Consider the following 17,887-nt stretch of genomic DNA (forward strand, 5'->3'; position numbering starts at 1 on the left):
GTGAGAATTATCAGCAGCGTGTTTGTTCCGTGTGGCAATGGACTGCAATCATAGTACTCCCATCTCGCTTCTTCCGTCTTAGGAGCCGTTGGCGATTCGCATACAGGATAGCTCAAACAGCCCAGGTAGACACAGGTGCAAGCGTCCAGGTTAATTCCGACGCGCGTTTTGGGGACTCCGCCCCTTTGTCAAGGAAATGTGCAGGTGCTTGTAAGGAGGTAATATTTAAACAGATTTAGTCAGTACCTTATTGGATAATCCATTCACACCCCCTTCACCGACACCCGCTCTCTATGCACGTCACTGCCATACACATGAATATGGAGCTAGGGATGTGTGAAATCCTCACAAATAGAACGATATTATCCACTAATACTAAAATGAAACGAAAATATAGCAATCATATCAATCTAAGGGGGTACCCCTTTAACCCATGGTCTATATCCATCCAACTAGTATGCACTTTATTTTATCCATGGTAGGTGCTAATATACAAAATGAACAGGAGTCACCCGATATGATATATCGGCATAGACTACTCCACACCGTCCTGAACAAAAACTCGAACACAATGCAAAAGGCAAATGTCAAATACAACGTTAGACATTTGCCTTGGTAGGCTTTTGGTCGAACAACATGGTTATTATAAACCTAGGTGTTTGACACATATTTAAACAATCTCTGATTGGAACTGCGTAACCCTATGTATGTATGATATTTCTATTATTATTTTTATTTTTTTAGTATGGTCAGTTTGAGTAAATAATAAAAAAAGTTTACTTTTGAAGGCAAGTTTACTATGTAGTATTTTTCAGATTAGGGGTAAATGCCTTCGGGTTTTGCATTGTGTTCGAGTTTTTGTTCAGGACGGTGTGGGGTAGTCTATGCCGATATATCATATCGGGTGACTCCTGTTCATTTTGTGTCTACCTGGGCTGTTTGAGCTATCCTGTATGCGAATCGCCAACGACTCCTAAGACGGAAGAAGCAAGATGGGAGTACTATGATTGCGGTCCATTGCCACACGGAACAAACACGCTGCTGATAAGTCTCACGGTAATACTGCACATACCAAAATGGACTGTCACAGGTAATTTCATCTAGCACTATCACTCTGCTGTATAATGAGGAATGTACCATCGATACACAAGGTACTTTAAACTGACATCTATATTGAACCCCCTGGTTTGGGTTATATACTGAGGACTTGTGTTCACATATGCTGTGGTAGCGTATTTACCGTGAGTGAAAATAATTGAGTGCGTGAGGTTGGACCTGCAGCTTAAGTTTACCTCGCTTCCCAATATCTGTTTGCATATTAGAAATGGTGCCGCTCATATAACAGCTTGCGTTCTCCAGTGTGACATAACACTACACGGATTGCAAATACTATTGGTAATTTCAAGCACTTCAAGTATCCTGTGTCCAGGATAGGATATCATACAATATAAATAACCGGACTAAAAACCTATTAATTACATAGTATCCGGATTCAAGTGTGATGTATATGCTGCATTAACTGTTACAATACATTGGATACAGTTCATTCTTTTTTCAAGGAAGAGAACTATTTTGTGCTTTTTTGTAATGAAATTGCTATAAGACTGTTTACAGGTTATGTGACAGGTGCTTTTGTCCTTCACTCCCTGGGGACGCCCTGGGGTGTTTTTCTGTTTTTTTCTGTGTTTTTTTTGTTTCTTGATATTTTATGTTTCATTTTGCTACTTTAGGGTTATATGGTGCCGATGTGTGTGGTGGAAGGGGTTTGTGTGGATTTGAATGAGTGGATCTCTGGTCGTCTCCTAAGGTTTTCTAAGGAATGTCAGATTAATTATGACATAGTGTGAATCCAATAATAAAAACGTTTTGATGTAATTTCTAAGACTCATTGGCTGGGATTATTGTGTTTTATATTATTATTTAGATATATATACCCATGTGCAGGGATAGGCAAGGTGTGCTTCACTAAAAGTCTTTACCTTAGAAAATGTCCGCCACAGCCTTGGCTCGTGCCTATCCCTGCACATGGGTCAATTTCTATTGGATGTGAGAAACCATGATTTACATCTTAAAAGTGAATATCACTATATGTACCCTTCATACACAACTATGTGATGTGGTTTAGAGAACATGAATATGTCATAAACATGATGATATTACCTTTTCTGGGCCATTTCCACACAGGCCTTATTATATTTTTCAAAAATATTAGTGTACTAAAACACCCCTCACATGGATGTGGATGACAATTATATGGTAAATAACAGAGGACAAGATTTAGGATGAAATATAACAATATTTTTTTTTTTTACGCTTCTTAGATGAGGGGGCTGAGGTGCCTGGAGTGGCTCTCCTGCCTCTCCTGGGTTGTGTGGATTCAGAGGATTCTGCAGGAGTGCTGGCCACAGATGAGAGGCTGGAGGCAATGTCCTGCTGGTGTGTGAAATGCTCCACCAACACACCCAACCGTTGGTTTTGTTCCCGCCATCTGTAGTCACTCTGCATCTGCATGTCCGAAATAACTCTCAGCATCTGAGATTGGTTCTGGACGATACCACTTAAAGATGTGCCATGTCCCGTTGCAGCTCAATGGAATGCAGTAGTAAAGTCTGTTGGCTCCTGTAAAACCTGCGTTGGTCTCTCTGCATTCTCTCGCAGGTTGATGTGAGCCTCTCGCAGGTTGATGTTTGCCTCCTCTGGAGGGCAATGTATTCGTCGCCCAGGGCAGAAATCAGAGGATCTAAAGGCTGTTCACCAGCAGGGATTATAGGCGCAGGTTCACCTCTAGCTGCTGTTGCATCTGGAACAATGTCAGCTGTTGCTTCAGGAGGAACAATGATGGCTGTTGCTTCAGGAGGAACAATGATGGCTGTTGCTTCAGGAGGAACAATGCTGGCTGGTGCCTCAGGAGGAACAATGCTGGCTGGTGCCTCAGGAGGAACAATGCTGGCTGGTGCCTCAGGAGGAACAATGCTGGCTGGTGCCTCAGGAGGAACTACCACAGCTATATGCCCCTCTTCATATGCTGGAGCTCTTCCAAGGTAAGCGGATGGTGGAGCTCTCCGGGTGGACTGGTAGTCCCATTGACGACTGGTGTGCGACCACTCAGCCTGACCAGTTTGCATGTCCTGGTGGTAAAAGTCCTGACTGGCCTGATATTGGGAGGGGGGGGGTAAAGACATCTACCCTTTGGGGATGCCTTGGCTGCCCCTCATAACCAAAAGAATAGTCCTCCGGCCAGGGCTCCTGCCAGGGCTCCTCTTCAAATCTTGGTGGCATGACATATGGGTCCTCAACAGAGGCAATCCAACCCACCTCATGCCTGGGAGCATACTGTTGAGGGATTCTCTGGCCTGATGGTTGTGGTGGAGCCATCCTCTGGCCTGCTGGTTGTGCTGGAGCCATCTTCTGGCCTGGTGGTTGCGGTGAATGCATGGCCGTTTGCACCCTGGTTCTGTGGAGGAGTCAAATGATGAGAGGTATTAGTACAATCATATATATATCCATGTGGGCATACAATGTACATTGATACATGCTAGGGCCTATACTCATTCTCATGTCAAACTCTATAACATGCATGTGCACATTGTGATTTGTGATTTGAGGGATTTTAATATGCAAAGTATACATGTATGTGTTTCATACAATAGTTCTGTGTACATGTCAGTGATGGAGAAAATGTGTTCTTTAAGTGACACTATTGTCACACAATTTCCTTTAGCCTGATGTAGGCACATAACGTGCTTTCTTGAGCTAAAAGTATTGTGATGGCTATAGTGTCCATTTAATGAAAACTCTACATGTGGCTTGTGGCCTGTGTTACTCTGAGACATGTTAGTATTTCACTATTCCACCTCATATCATGAATTTCAATGTGTTAAGTAGCATTAAATGGACATTAAACCCATTTTTATTCTTTCATGATTCAGCTAGAGCATGCAATTTTAAACAACTTTGTAATTTACTTCAATTACCTAATTTGCTTCATTCTCTTGATATTCTTAGCTGAAAAGCATATCTAGATAGGCTCAGAAGCTGCTGATTGGTGGCTGCACATCAATGCCTCATGTGATTGGCTCACCCATGTGCATTGATATTTAATAAAGAAAGAATAACAAAATAATGAAGCAAATTACATAATAGAAGTAAATTGGGATGTTGTTTAAAACTGTATTCTCTATCTGAATAATGACATAAAAGCTTTGGTTTAATGTCCCTTTAATGTGAAATCTAATTGTAGATGTTTTTGTTAGTAGGCCAAATACCATGCTCCTCATTGTGGACATGAATGTGTGACATTAAAGGATGTTATATCTCAAATACATATAATACTGGTGTGTGGGATGTTACTCACCAGCATGCTGTGCTGAGTCACGAGCCTCTGGAAGTCCACGGACTGCTGTGACGCTCAGGGACCTGCGAATGAGCTCCTGCCACTCATTATATTCCGCCTCCTGGTGAGGACCACCGCCTGTTCCCCTCTGCTGCATGGCTTCTTGGCCCATTTTCTCCTTGACGTGCCTCTTGCAGTCATTCCACCTTTTCTTGAGCCCATCCACATTCCTCCTCTGCTGGGCCACGCCGTTGACTGCCTCCTCGACCCTCAGCTATGCATCTTTACGCCTTCGGGCAACTCCTTTGCCCTTCTCTTGGCCAAAGAGAGCGGTGTGGTTCTCCAGGACGGCCTGGACTAGCGCGAGGTTTTCTGCAAAAGAGAAGTTGGGGCACCTCATGCGCTCCTCGTCCTGGGCCGCCTGGCTCCCTCCCTGGGATGTCCCTATCCTCTCCCTCCTCCCCCCTTCTATCCCCATGTGCACCCTCTGTCCCTCTTCTGAGTGTGCCTGACCTTGGGGCAACCCCACTCCCATCCTCCCTTCTAACTCTCCCCCCTCCACTCACTCCCTGATGGGGACCCTGCTGCTCCTCCTGTCCATAATCCTCTACCTGCAACTCCCCTTCCCTCCTCCCCCCCCGCCCTAGCTCTCCCTGTCATCCTCAAACTACACACACTCACACACTCACACTCACTCCCACTTCAATCACACACAATCACAACCAAACACTCAGCCTATCACACTGTAAAAGATAAAAAAAATGTGTGAGGTGTTAGAAAAAAAAGTGTTGTGTATTTTGTATATGTGTGTATGCAAAATGTGTGCAATATGTAAAAAAAGTGTAAGTAAATGTACAGGCTTAACAATCCAACAATCCAACCTAACTAACTTAATGAAATGCTCCTCTCTCACTACTCTTACCACTAATCTCTACTCACTGTAGTGTGCTGTAGCTCCAAGAACCAACCAAACATACTAAAGAAAATGGCCGCTGCGCATGGGTTTATGTATGAATTTTGAATGGCGTAATTACGTGTTGCATCTTTTAGAATTGGCCATTGTTTTTTTACGATTCGTAGCCTAATTTGCATAAAACTACACTTTATTGAGACTTTACGTGAACAAAATACTGGCGTAAGTACTTGCGACGACTAAAATGTGTATTTGCGCACATTTTAGTTGATCGCAGGTTTTTCCTACTTACGCCAGTTTAGCATCTGACGGCGCAGTATATTGGATAGGTCGAGTTGCGAGGTGAAATTACGGGCGGCGCGGGTTCCCTCGCTTGCGCCGAAAACTACGCCGTATATCGGATCGCGCCCCAGAAAATTAGCTCTGCTGCAGTCAGCGCTATCTGATTAAACCAATAGATGTATATAAACATAAAGAGTATACCTATTTCTAAACAATATAGTACAATCACTAACTCACCTAATGTTAAAAATCAACATGTGCTTACAAAATTTATATATCATAAAAAACAATGTTGGACTTATATATAAAATAATACTGCTAATTTCCTCCAAATAAAATCTTAACTAACGACAATCTGTTCAGTGATTCTTCAGCTGAGAGAAGTATAGTTTGTTTGCCATTTTTTTGTGTATAACGGATATGCTGTTTGAGCACACTCTGAAAGTTTTTAGGTACCTGATAGTCACTGTTTGAAAAAACACCGAAGCTCCGGGTATAGGTTAAATGTTTCTTGAATTGAATTCAAGAAACATGTAACCTATACCCGGAGCTCCGGTGTTTTTTCAAACAGTGACTATCAGGTACCTAAAAACATTGGCCTAGATTTAGAGTTCGGCGGTAGCCGTCAAAACCAGCGTTAGAGGCTCCTAACGCTGGTTTTGGCCGCCCGCTGGTATTTGGAGTCAGTGATTAAAGGGTCTAACGCTCACTTTTCAGCCGCGACTTTTCCATACCGCAGATCCCCCTACGCCATTTGCGTAGCCTATCTTTTCAATGGGATCTTCCTAACGCCGGTATTTAGAGTCGTTTCTGCAGTGAGCGTTAGAGCTCTAACGACAAGATTCCAGCCGCCTGAAAATAGCAGGAGTTAAGAGCTTTCTGGCTAACGCCGGTTTATAAAGCTCTTAACTACTGTACCCTAAACTACACTAACACCCATAAACTACCTATGTACCCCTAAACCGAGGTCCCCCCACATCGCCGCCACTCGATTAAATTTTTTAACCCCTAATCTGCCGACCGCCACCTACGTTATACTTATGTACCCCTAATCTGCTGCCCCTAACACCGCCGACCCCTGTATTATATCTATTAACCCCTAACTTGCCCCCCACAACGTCGCCGCAAGCTACTTAAAATAATTAACCCCTAATCTTCCGACCGCAAATCGCCGCCACCTACGTTATCCCTATGTACCCCTAATCTGCTACCCCTAACATCGCCGACCCCTATGTTATATTTATTAACCCCTAATCTGCCCCCCTCAACGTCGCCGACACCTACCTACACTTATTAACCCCTAATCTGCCGAGCGGACCTGAGCGCTACTATAATAAAGTTATTAACCCCTAATCCGCCTCACTAACCCTATCATAAATAGTATTAACCCCTAATCTGCCCTCCCTAACATCGCCGACACCTACCTTCAATTATTAACCCCTAATCTGCCGACCGGAGCTCACCGCTATTCTAATAAATGTATTAACCCCTAAAGCTAAGTCTAACCCTAACACTAACACCCCCCTAAGTTAAATATAATTTTTATCTAACGAAATAAATTAACTCTTATTAAATAAATAATTCCTATTTAAAGCTAAATACTTACCTGTAAAATACATCCTAATATAGCTACAATATAAATTATAATTATATTATAGCTATTTTAGGATTAATATTTATTTTACAGGCAACTTTGTAATTATTTTAACCAGGTACAATAGCTATTAAATAGTTAAGAACTATTTAATAGTTACCTAGTTAAAATAATAACAAATTTACCTGTAAAATAAATCCTAACCTAAGATATAATTAAACCTAACACTACCCTATCAATAAAATAATTAAATAAACTACCTACAATTACCTACAATTAACCTAACACTACACTATCAATAAATTAATTAAACACAATTGCTACAAATAAATACAATTAAATAAACTATCTAAAGTACAAAAAATAAAAAAGAACTAAGTTACAGAAAATAATAAAATATTTACAAACATAAGAAAAATATTACAACAATTTTAAACTAATTACACCTACTCTAAGCCCCCTAATAAAACAACAAAGCCCCCCAAAATAAAAAATTCCCTACCCTATTCTAAAATACAAATATTACAAGCTCTTTTACCTTACCAGCCCTGAACAGGGCCCTTTGCGGGGCATGCCCCAAGAATTTCAGCTCTTTTGCCTGTAAAAAAAAACATACAATACCCCCCCCCCAACATTACAACCCACCACCCACATACCCCTAATCTAACCCAAACCCCCCTTAAATAAACCTAACACTAATCCCCTGAAGATCTTCCTACCTTGTCTTCACCATACCAGGTTCACCGATCCGTCCTGGCTCCAAGATCTTCATCCAACCCAAGCGGGGGTTGGCGATCCATAATCCGGTGCTCCAAAGTCTTCCTCCTATCCGGCAAGAAGAGGACATCCGGACCGGCAAACATCTTCTCCAAGCGGCATCTTCTATCTTCTTCCATCCGATGACGACCGGCTCCATCTTGAAGACCTCCAGCGTGGATCCATCCTCTTCTTCCGACGACTAGACGACGAATGACGGTTCCTTTAAGGGACGTCATCCAAGATGGCGTCCCTCGAATTCCGATTGGCTGATAGGATTCTATCAGCCAATCGGAATTAAGGTAGGAATTTTCTGATTGGCTGATGGAATCAGCCAATCAGAATATAGTTCAATTTGATTGGCTGATCCAATCAGCCAATCAGATTGAGCTCGCATTCTATTGGCTGATCGGAACAGCCAATAGAATGCGAGCTCAATCTGATTGGCTGATTGGATCAGCCAATCGGATTGAACTATATTCTGATTGGCTGATTCCATCAGCCAATCAGAAAATTCCTACCTTAATTCCGATTGGCTGATAGAATCCTATCAGCCAATCGGAATTCGAGGGACGCCATCTTGGATGACGTCCCTTAAAGGAACCGTCATTCGTCGTCTAGTCGTCGGAAGAAGAGGATGGATCCGCGCTGGAGGTCTTCAAGATGGAGCCGGTCGTCATCGGATGGAAGAAGATAGAAGATGCCGCTTGGAGAAGATGTTTGCCGGTCCGGATGTCCTCTTCTTGCCGGATAGGAGGAAGACTTTGGACCCTCTTCTGGACTTCTTCAGTGGATGTCTAGCCCCCGCTTGGGTTGGATGAAGATCTTGGAGCCAGGACGGATCGGTGAACCTGGCATGGTGAAGACAAGGTAGGAAGATCATCAGGGGGGTAGTGTTAGGTTTATTTAAGGGGGGTTTGGGTTAGATTAGGGGTATGTGGGTGGTGGGTTGTAATGTTGGGGGGGGGGTATTGTATGTTTTTTTTTACAGGCAAAAGAGCTGAAATTCTTGGGGCATGCCCCGCAAAGGGCCCTGTTCAGGGCTGGTAAGGTAAAAGAGCTTGTAATATTTGTATTTTAGAATAGGGTAGGGAATTTTTTATTTTGGGGGGCTTTGTTATTTTATTAGGGGGCTTAGAGTAGGTGTAATTAGTTTAAAATTGTTGTAATATTTTTCTTATGTTTGTAAATATTTTATTATTTTCTGTAACTTAGTTCTTTTTTATTTTTTGTACTTTAGATAGTTTATTTAATTGTATTTATTTGTAGCAATTGTGTTTAATTAATTTATTGATAGTGTAGTGTTAGGTTAATTGTAGGTAATTGTAGGTAGTTTATTTAATTATTTTATTGATAGGGTAGTGTTAGGTTTAATTATATCTTAGGTTAGGATTTATTTTACAGGTAAATTTGTTATTATTTTAACTAGGTAACTATTAAATAGTTCTTAACTATTTAATAGCTATTGTACCTGGTTAAAATAATTACAAAGTTGCCTGTAAAATAAATATTAATCCTAAAATAGCTATAATATAATTATAATTTATATTGTAGCTATATTAGGATTTATTTTACAGGTAAGTATTTAGCTTTAAATAGGAATCATTTATTTAATAAGAGTTAATTTATTTCGTTAGATAAAAATTATATTTAACTTAGGGGGGTGTTAGTGTTAGGGTTAGACTTAGCTTTAGGGGTTAATACATTTATTAGAATAGCGGTGAGCTCCGGTCGGCAGATTAGGGGTTAATAATTGAAGGTAGGTGTCGGCGATGTTAGGGAGGGCAGATTAGGGGTTAATACTATTTATGATAGGGTTAGTGAGGCGGATTAGGGGTTAATAACTTTATTATAGTAGCGCTCAGGTCCGCTCGGCAGATTAGGGGTTAATAAGTGTAGGCAGGTGTCGGCGACGTTGTGGGGGGCAGATTAGGGGTTAATAAATATAACATAGGGGTCGGCGATGTTAGGGCAGCAGATTAGGGGTACATAGGGATAACGTAGGTGGCGGCGGTTTACGGAGCGGCAGATTAGGGGTTAAAAGTGTAATGCAGGGGTCAGCGATAGCGGGGGCGGCAGATTAGGGGTTAATAAGTGTAAGGTTAGGGGTGTTTAGACTCGGGGTACATGTTAGAGTGTTAGGTGCAGACGTAGGAAGTGTTTCCCCATAGGAAACAATGGGGCTGCGTTAAGAGCTGAACGCTGCTTTTTTGCAGGTGTTAGGTTTTTTTTCAGCTCAAACTGCCCCATTGTTTCCTATGGGAGAATCGTGCACGAGCACGTTTTTGATGCCGGCCGCGTCCGTAAGCAACTCTGGTATCGAGAGTTGCATTTGCGGTAAATATGCTCTACGCTCCTTTTTTGGAGCCTAACGCAGCATTTGTTTGAACTCTCGATACCAGAGTTAAATTTATGGTGCGGCCAGAAAAAAGCCCGCGGAGCGTTAACAGCCCTTTTACCGCCGAACTCCAAATCTAGGCCATTGTTTTTTATGATATATAAATTTTGTAAGCACATGTTGATTTTTAACATTAGGTGAGTTAGTGATTGTACTATATTGTTTAGAAATAGGTATACTCTTTATGTTTATATACATCTATTGGTTTAATCAGATAGCGCTGACTGCAGCAGAGCTAATTTTCTGGTTTTACTTTGTTTGCAATTGTTTTGATTATTTGCTATATATCTTAATTAAGCTACATTTGAGTTTTTTTTGTTTGTTTTTTTTATATACATTTTTTTTTTTTTTTTTTTAATTTAAGATTTGTGGTAAGGCATACATACAAAGATCTGGAAGTAACAACATAAGGACATTCAAATACAGTTGTGATACAAAATGTTAAGTGTACATAATACAATCTTGAAATAGAGATCTTCAAAAAAAAGCAAATATGAATTAGTTGCCTAATGATCAATATACCTCCAACATACTACAGGAGGCCACTTTTGGACCCCATCCATGCAAATTCACAGTTTGGGAGGTATTACCAACTGAGAAGATCACTTTTGGATCTTAGTGACAAACCTTTTATAATTTTATTGAGAGCTATGAAACATGCTTAAATGATCCTTGAAAACTTAAACATACACCTCCTCTATTAATAAAGCAAAAGCTGGACATATCCCCTGGGTATACCAGAAAATTGGTCGCTTGGCAGAGCATTGAAAATGAACAAGAAGAAAGTAAAAAGTAAAACTTGCACAGGCCTTATAAGGTACTGTAACTTTGGTGCGATGAAGAAGGGGCTTAAATAAAAAAACAAAAACAAAAAAAAAGCTGGAACCCCATCTAGACAATGGCTGCATGTAAGACATAGGAGTAAAGATACGGGTAATGCTAGTGTTAGTGGCATTAAGAGAGCATAAACAAGTGATGTATTTATGTTAGACATAGAGGTAACCTGCAGTGCGAGCACGCTTGAAGGGATTTATGCAAAGAGAGTACGGAATAAATTACAGCATTGTAATATCATTTCTTAAATGAGTTAAAGACAGTTAATGACATACTAGTGTATGTTATAACATTTGATTAGTGGTATAAATTAGTAAGAGGGAGCGCCTAATACAAAGCAGAAGTTATAAACAAAAGTCATAAACTTAACAGTGCATAAGAATGCTATATGTCCCACATCCCTCTGTGAGGGTCCTGACCATCTACAAATCTCAAATTCTGACATCGCTGATCGGTAGTTTAAGATTTCAACAATATATTAAACTGTCATCTGTGATAGATTATGGTTAAGCAAGAGCTGTCAGGATTTCACACTGTCCCTTTAAGTTTTAGAAACAATCTGATTGGTAGCAACGCCTTTAAATCCTTACCACTTCCTTTACTCAGTGCTTAGTAATTTTCTTACAGCTACCTGAATTCATTTGGAAGTACTTAAGCCTACTAAACGAAATTCTTTCAAATAAGGATTTGTTATTTCTTTCAATCCACAAAGCATTGATACCTTCTCAAACAATTATGAAGGAAACATAATATCAACTTACAATTCTGCTGTAATTTTACAAATCCCATCTAAAGATTCATTCTTACTTCAACAATCCGGAATTGTTTGGCAAACCCTCCTCTCAATACTTTGCCTAATACCTTGTCAGTAAGAAAACAGACCGGCCCGGAGCAACGGCTTTCCATTCTCCTCCCCTCTGTGACGTCAGACGCCACCGGACCGCGGTAAGAGTTACATCTCTTTCTCTCCTCTCACACAGCCTCCGCTACAGCTCATACCTGACTACCGAAGCAGTTTATTTCCAGAGGCAACAAACTACGAACTAATACAGCCTCCTGCTGAAAGTAAAAGCCACGATACCGCAGCATTTACAGCCGGAAATAAAAGTACAAGCAAGGTAAAAATTAAGTCAATTTATTCAGAAGCTGTCCTTATTGTTTAATTAATACAAAGACTGTTTATCAAGTTTGGGGTTTTGCTGACACATATATTCAAGACTGAATACCACAAGTTTGTTTCCTAAGTTGAAGTTAATCAAATACCTAAGTGATACTTTAATTTTACTTACTCTGGAAAACTTAGGATTCTGATAATACCTTTAAGTTAACACCATTAACTTGAGTTCTTGTATATGAAGTAATATACAGAATTAACCTTTATTAAACTTCACTAAATACTTATTGAATCCTTTTTTTTAACCAATAGAGGATTCACATTTATTCAGTGATACACTATAACATTTAAAGGTACAGCATTTGTGTTCCTTTAAAGGAGTTTGTTCCTTATATAATTACTAAGCCTTAAATTATGGAACCAGCTGACCTCCCACAAATCGTCTACAATCTTTCTCAAAAGGTAGACCAACTCACTCAAGCAGTTCGAGATGTACAGATTGAAAATCAATCATTAAGAACCATTATAAGAGACTCAATTACAGTAAGAGCTTCACAACATGAGAATTCCCCTGAACCGCAAGTTTCCTTGCCTGAGACTTTTTCAGGAAACAGAAAACTATATAGACAGTTCAAAAACTCCTGTCAGTTATTGTTTAATCTTAGACCCAGGACATACCCCACAGACAGAGTAAAAGTTTTAAGCACCATCTCTTTTCTCAGAGGGGAACCCAGGACCTGGGCTGATAACCTCTGTGAGAATGATGACCCTTTGTTAGAGTCCTTAGAAGATTTTTTTACATCATTGGATGAGCTATATCAAGACTCTGATGTACAGATTACAGCAGAATCCTCCATGAGGAATTTAAGACAAGGGAAAAGACCTGTGGAGGATTACATCACAGAGTTCAAGATGTATGCAGCCGACTCTCAATGGAATCAAGTCTCTTTAAGGAATCAATTCCGTCTTGGATTAGCTGAAAATCTTAAAGATGAATTAGCACGTTTCGAGTTACCCAAAACATTAGATGCTCTGATGAGAACCTCAGTCCAACTGGATCGTAGGCTACGTGAACGCAGAGCAGAACGCTACACTTCTGAGGTTCGTCCTAAGTCATCAAGTTATCCCCAGGCTCATAATAACACACCTACGACCAAAAATACAGCTGAACCTATGGAGATTGGAGTGCTCAGAGGACCTTTAACTCCCGAAGAAAGGCTCCGCCGAAGAGTTAAAAGTTTATGCATGTACTGCGCAAATCCGTTACATACTGTGCAAGATTGTCCTTTACTTCAAAAATCTAAAAGAAGTAAGTCTACATATCTTAATAACTCTATACAGACCACCAACCAATCTTCTTTTAACATTTTATCTATCTCTCTACAGTGGCACCAAAGACAACTGAAGGTTGAAGGCATTATTGATTCTGGGGCATATGGAAACTTCATTGATTACCACACTGCTGTTTCTAATAAAATTCCTTTGATTTGCAAACCAAAACCTGTTTGTGTTCGTGTCATTGATGGCTCTACCATTCCCACAGGGCCTATTACACATCACACAGAACCACTTCTTGTTTCATTATTAGGACACACAGAACTATTATCTTTCGATGTGATTCCTTCCCCAAATTTTTCTATTATCCTGGGTATTACTTGGCTTAAACTTCATAATCCATACATCAATTGGAATCCTTTTACAATTACTTTTTCCTCCACATATTGTAAAAAACAATGTATACCTGAGTCTTTAATCCTGCAGGTTGATTCTCCTGAAGAAACATTACCAAAGGAATATAAACAATACCAAGATGTGTTCAGTAAAACAGAGGCAGAGAATCTCCCTCCTCATCGACCATACGATTGTCCCATTGAGTTACAACCTGGGGCCAGCATCCCCTACGGACATCTCTATCCTATGAGCCAACCTGAATTAGATTACCTAAAACAATATCTCGACGATAATCTAAGGAAAGGCTTTATAAGAACTTCAACTTCCCCAGCAGGAGCTGGGATGTTTTTTGTACGCAACAAAGACTCAACCATCAGGCCAATAATAGACTATCGTGAGCTCAACAAAAGAACCATAAAAAACAGATATCCTTTACCATTAATACCGGAATTAATCGAACGTCTTTCACAAGCCACCATCTACTCCAAGTTGGATCTGAGAGGAGCATACAATCTGGTTCGCATAAAGGAAGGACACGAATGGTTAACTGCATTCAGAACCAGATACGGACTCTATGAATATCTTGTCATGCCTTTTGGATTGTGCAACGCACCCGCCACGTTCCAACATTTTATTAATGATGTCTTCCGTGATCTTCTGGATAATTGCCTTGTAGTATATTTAGATGACATACTAATTTACTCAAAAAATAAGTCAGACCATATTGAACATGTAAGCAAGGTACTTCAAAGGTTGAGAGAGAACAAATTATATGCCAAATTGGAGAAATGTATTTTTCATACGAACAAAGTTTCTTTCCTTGGATACAACATTTCCCCCCAGGGAATAGAAATGCAAAAAGAAAAAGTTGAAGCAGTTGAAAATTGGCCTACCCCTAGAAACAAAAAGGAGCTTCAAAAGTTTCTAGGATTCTCCAACTACTACAGAAAATTTATAAAAGATTATTCGAAAATTGCAAAACCACTTACACGTTTAACCAGTTCTTTAATTCCTTATCATTGGGACACTGATGCTGCTACTTCCTTTACAGCATTAAAAAGACGCTTTACTACCGCTCCTATATTGAAATATCCAAACCCCAATCTACCATATATACTTGAGGTGGATTCCTCTGATTTTGCTTTAGGAGCAGTCCTTTCACAACAAGAAAATCTTAGTAGCCCTATCCACCCTGTTTCATTCCTTTCCAAAATGATGACGCCAGCAGAAAGAAATTACCCAATAGGGGAAAAAGAACTGTTAGCTATTAAACAAGCCTTTGAGCATTGGAGACATCTGTTGGAGGGCACTACTTACCCTGTTACAGTCTATACTGACCACAAAAATCTTCAGTATTTGCAATGCAATAAAACACTATCTGCAAGACAAGTTCGTTGGAGCCTTTATTTCTCTAGGTTCAATTTTAATATCATATATAGACCAGCAAATAAAAATGGCAAGGCAGATGCCCTCTCACGATTACCAGACAAACCTCAAGACCTTAATAACAATTACCCTATCATTCCTAAGGACCAGTTTATTGGTTTCACAAACCTGTTCCTTGAAGATATAAGGAGATTTACAAGTCAAGAACCAGATCCTCCACATCCATCACTTATAAAGAAAGAAGACAGTTACTACCATGGTGAGAAACTCTATGTTCCAGAAGCAATGAGATCACAAATTCTTAAGACTTACCACGATACTCCTCTAGCAGGACATCCTGGAATTTTACGTACAACTGAATTAGTAAAAAGGGATTTTTGGTGGCCTAACATGCAGAAGACTATACAAGAACACGTTCAAAGCTGTCTGATCTGTACAACCTCAAAATCAGAAAAGAAACCTCCTTATGGTCTACTTATGCCATTACCTACCCCCACTAGACCTTGGTACCATTTGTCAATGGACTTTATAGTTGATTTGCCTAATTCTAACAATCAAAATACTATTTTCGTGGTAATTGACATCTTCTCGAAAATGGCTCACTTTATCCCGTACCATAAGCTTCCGACCTCTTCAGAAACAGCACATCTTTTTATCAATAATATCGTCAAACTTCATGGTATTCCCCCAATTCTAACAACCGACAGGGGTTCTCAATTCACCTCTCATTTTTGGAAAAATCTCTGTAAAATAACAGGTATAGAACATAGATACACCACTGCTTTCCACCCTCAAACCAATGGACAAGCTGAACGTCTTAACCAATGGTTGGAGCAATATCTAAGGTGTTTCTGCTCTTACCACCAAAACGACTGGATGAAATTCATTGCAATGGCTGAGTTTGCTTATAATAATTCCTTGAATTCCTCAACTAAACTCACTCCTTTCTACGCCAATTATGGGTTTCATCCACCAATCAATATAAGTTCTCAAGAGATTACTAATTCCCCCCTTGTCGAAGATTTTCAGAATTCCCTTCTTGACAATTTTTCTTTCATCCATAATAATATCAAAAAAGCACAAACCATACAGAAATCATATTATGACCTTCGTAGAAGAATTCCTCCTCCTTATAAAATCGGAGATAAGGTTTGGTTATCTACCAAGAATCTAAGATTACAGATACCCAGTAAGAAATTGGCAACCTTATTTCTTGGACCTTTTCCTATTATACGGGTTGTGAATGACAACGCTGTAACCCTTCAATTACCTGACAGTATTAAAGTCCATCCCACCTTCCATGTGTCTCTTCTAAAACCCTTTTTGAGTACTAGACAGGATACAACTGTCCTACCTCCTCAACCACAGACCTTGGACCCTGATGAATATGAAGTACAATCAATACTGGATTCTAGATATCATTTGGGTGAACTTCAATATTTAATCCGGTGGAAGAACTATTCTCCTGATGATGATACTTGGGAACCGGCTTCTAACCTTAATGCCCCTAGGTTAATTTCTGTCTTCCATCGCAGACATCCAGACCGTCCTAGACCCACAGCTGTGGGACAGCTGTCTTGAAGGGGGGGGTTATGTCAGGATTTCACACTGTCCCTTTAAGTTTTAGAAACAATCTGATTGGTAGCAACGCCTTTAAATCCTTACCACTTCCTTTACTCAGTGCTTAGTAATTTTCTTACAGCTACCTGAATTCATTTGGAAGTACTTAAGCCTACTAAACGAAATTCTTTCAAATAAGGATTTGTTATTTCTTTCAATCCACAAAGCATTGATACCTTCTCAAACAATTATGAAGGAAACATAATATCAACTTACAATTCTGCTGTAATTTTACAAATCCCATCTAAAGATTCATTCTTACTTCAACAATCCGGAATTGTTTGGCAAACCCTCCTCTCAATACTTTGCCTAATACCTTGTCAGTAAGAAAACAGACCGGCCCGGAGCAACGGCTTTCCATTCTCCTCCCCTCTGTGACGTCAGACGCCACCGGACCGCGGTAAGAGTTACATCTCTTTCTCTCCTCTCACACAGCCTCCGCTACAGCTCATACCTGACTACCGAAGCAGTTTATTTCCAGAGGCAACAAACTACGAACTAATACAGCCTCCTGCTGAAAGTAAAAGCCACGATACCGCAGCATTTACAGCCGGAAATAAAAGTACAAGCAAGGTAAAAATTAAGTCAATTTATTCAGAAGCTGTCCTTATTGTTTAATTAATACAAAGACTGTTTATCAAGTTTGGGGTTTTGCTGACACATATATTCAAGACTGAATACCACAAGTTTGTTTCCTAAGTTGAAGTTAATCAAATACCTAAGTGATACTTTAATTTTACTTACTCTGGAAAACTTAGGATTCTGATAATACCTTTAAGTTAACACCATTAACTTGAGTTCTTGTATATGAAGTAATATACAGAATTAACCTTTATTAAACTTCACTAAATACTTATTGAATCCTTTTTTTTAACCAATAGAGGATTCACATTTATTCAGTGATACACTATAACATTTAAAGGTACAGCATTTGTGTTCCTTTAAAGGAGTTTGTTCCTTATAAGAGCAGCCAACTCCACCATCCC

Source organism: Bombina bombina, chromosome 1 (assembly GCF_027579735.1).
Source record: "Bombina bombina isolate aBomBom1 chromosome 1, aBomBom1.pri, whole genome shotgun sequence".
In the NCBI taxonomy this organism is placed as follows: domain Eukaryota; kingdom Metazoa; phylum Chordata; class Amphibia; order Anura; family Bombinatoridae; genus Bombina; species Bombina bombina.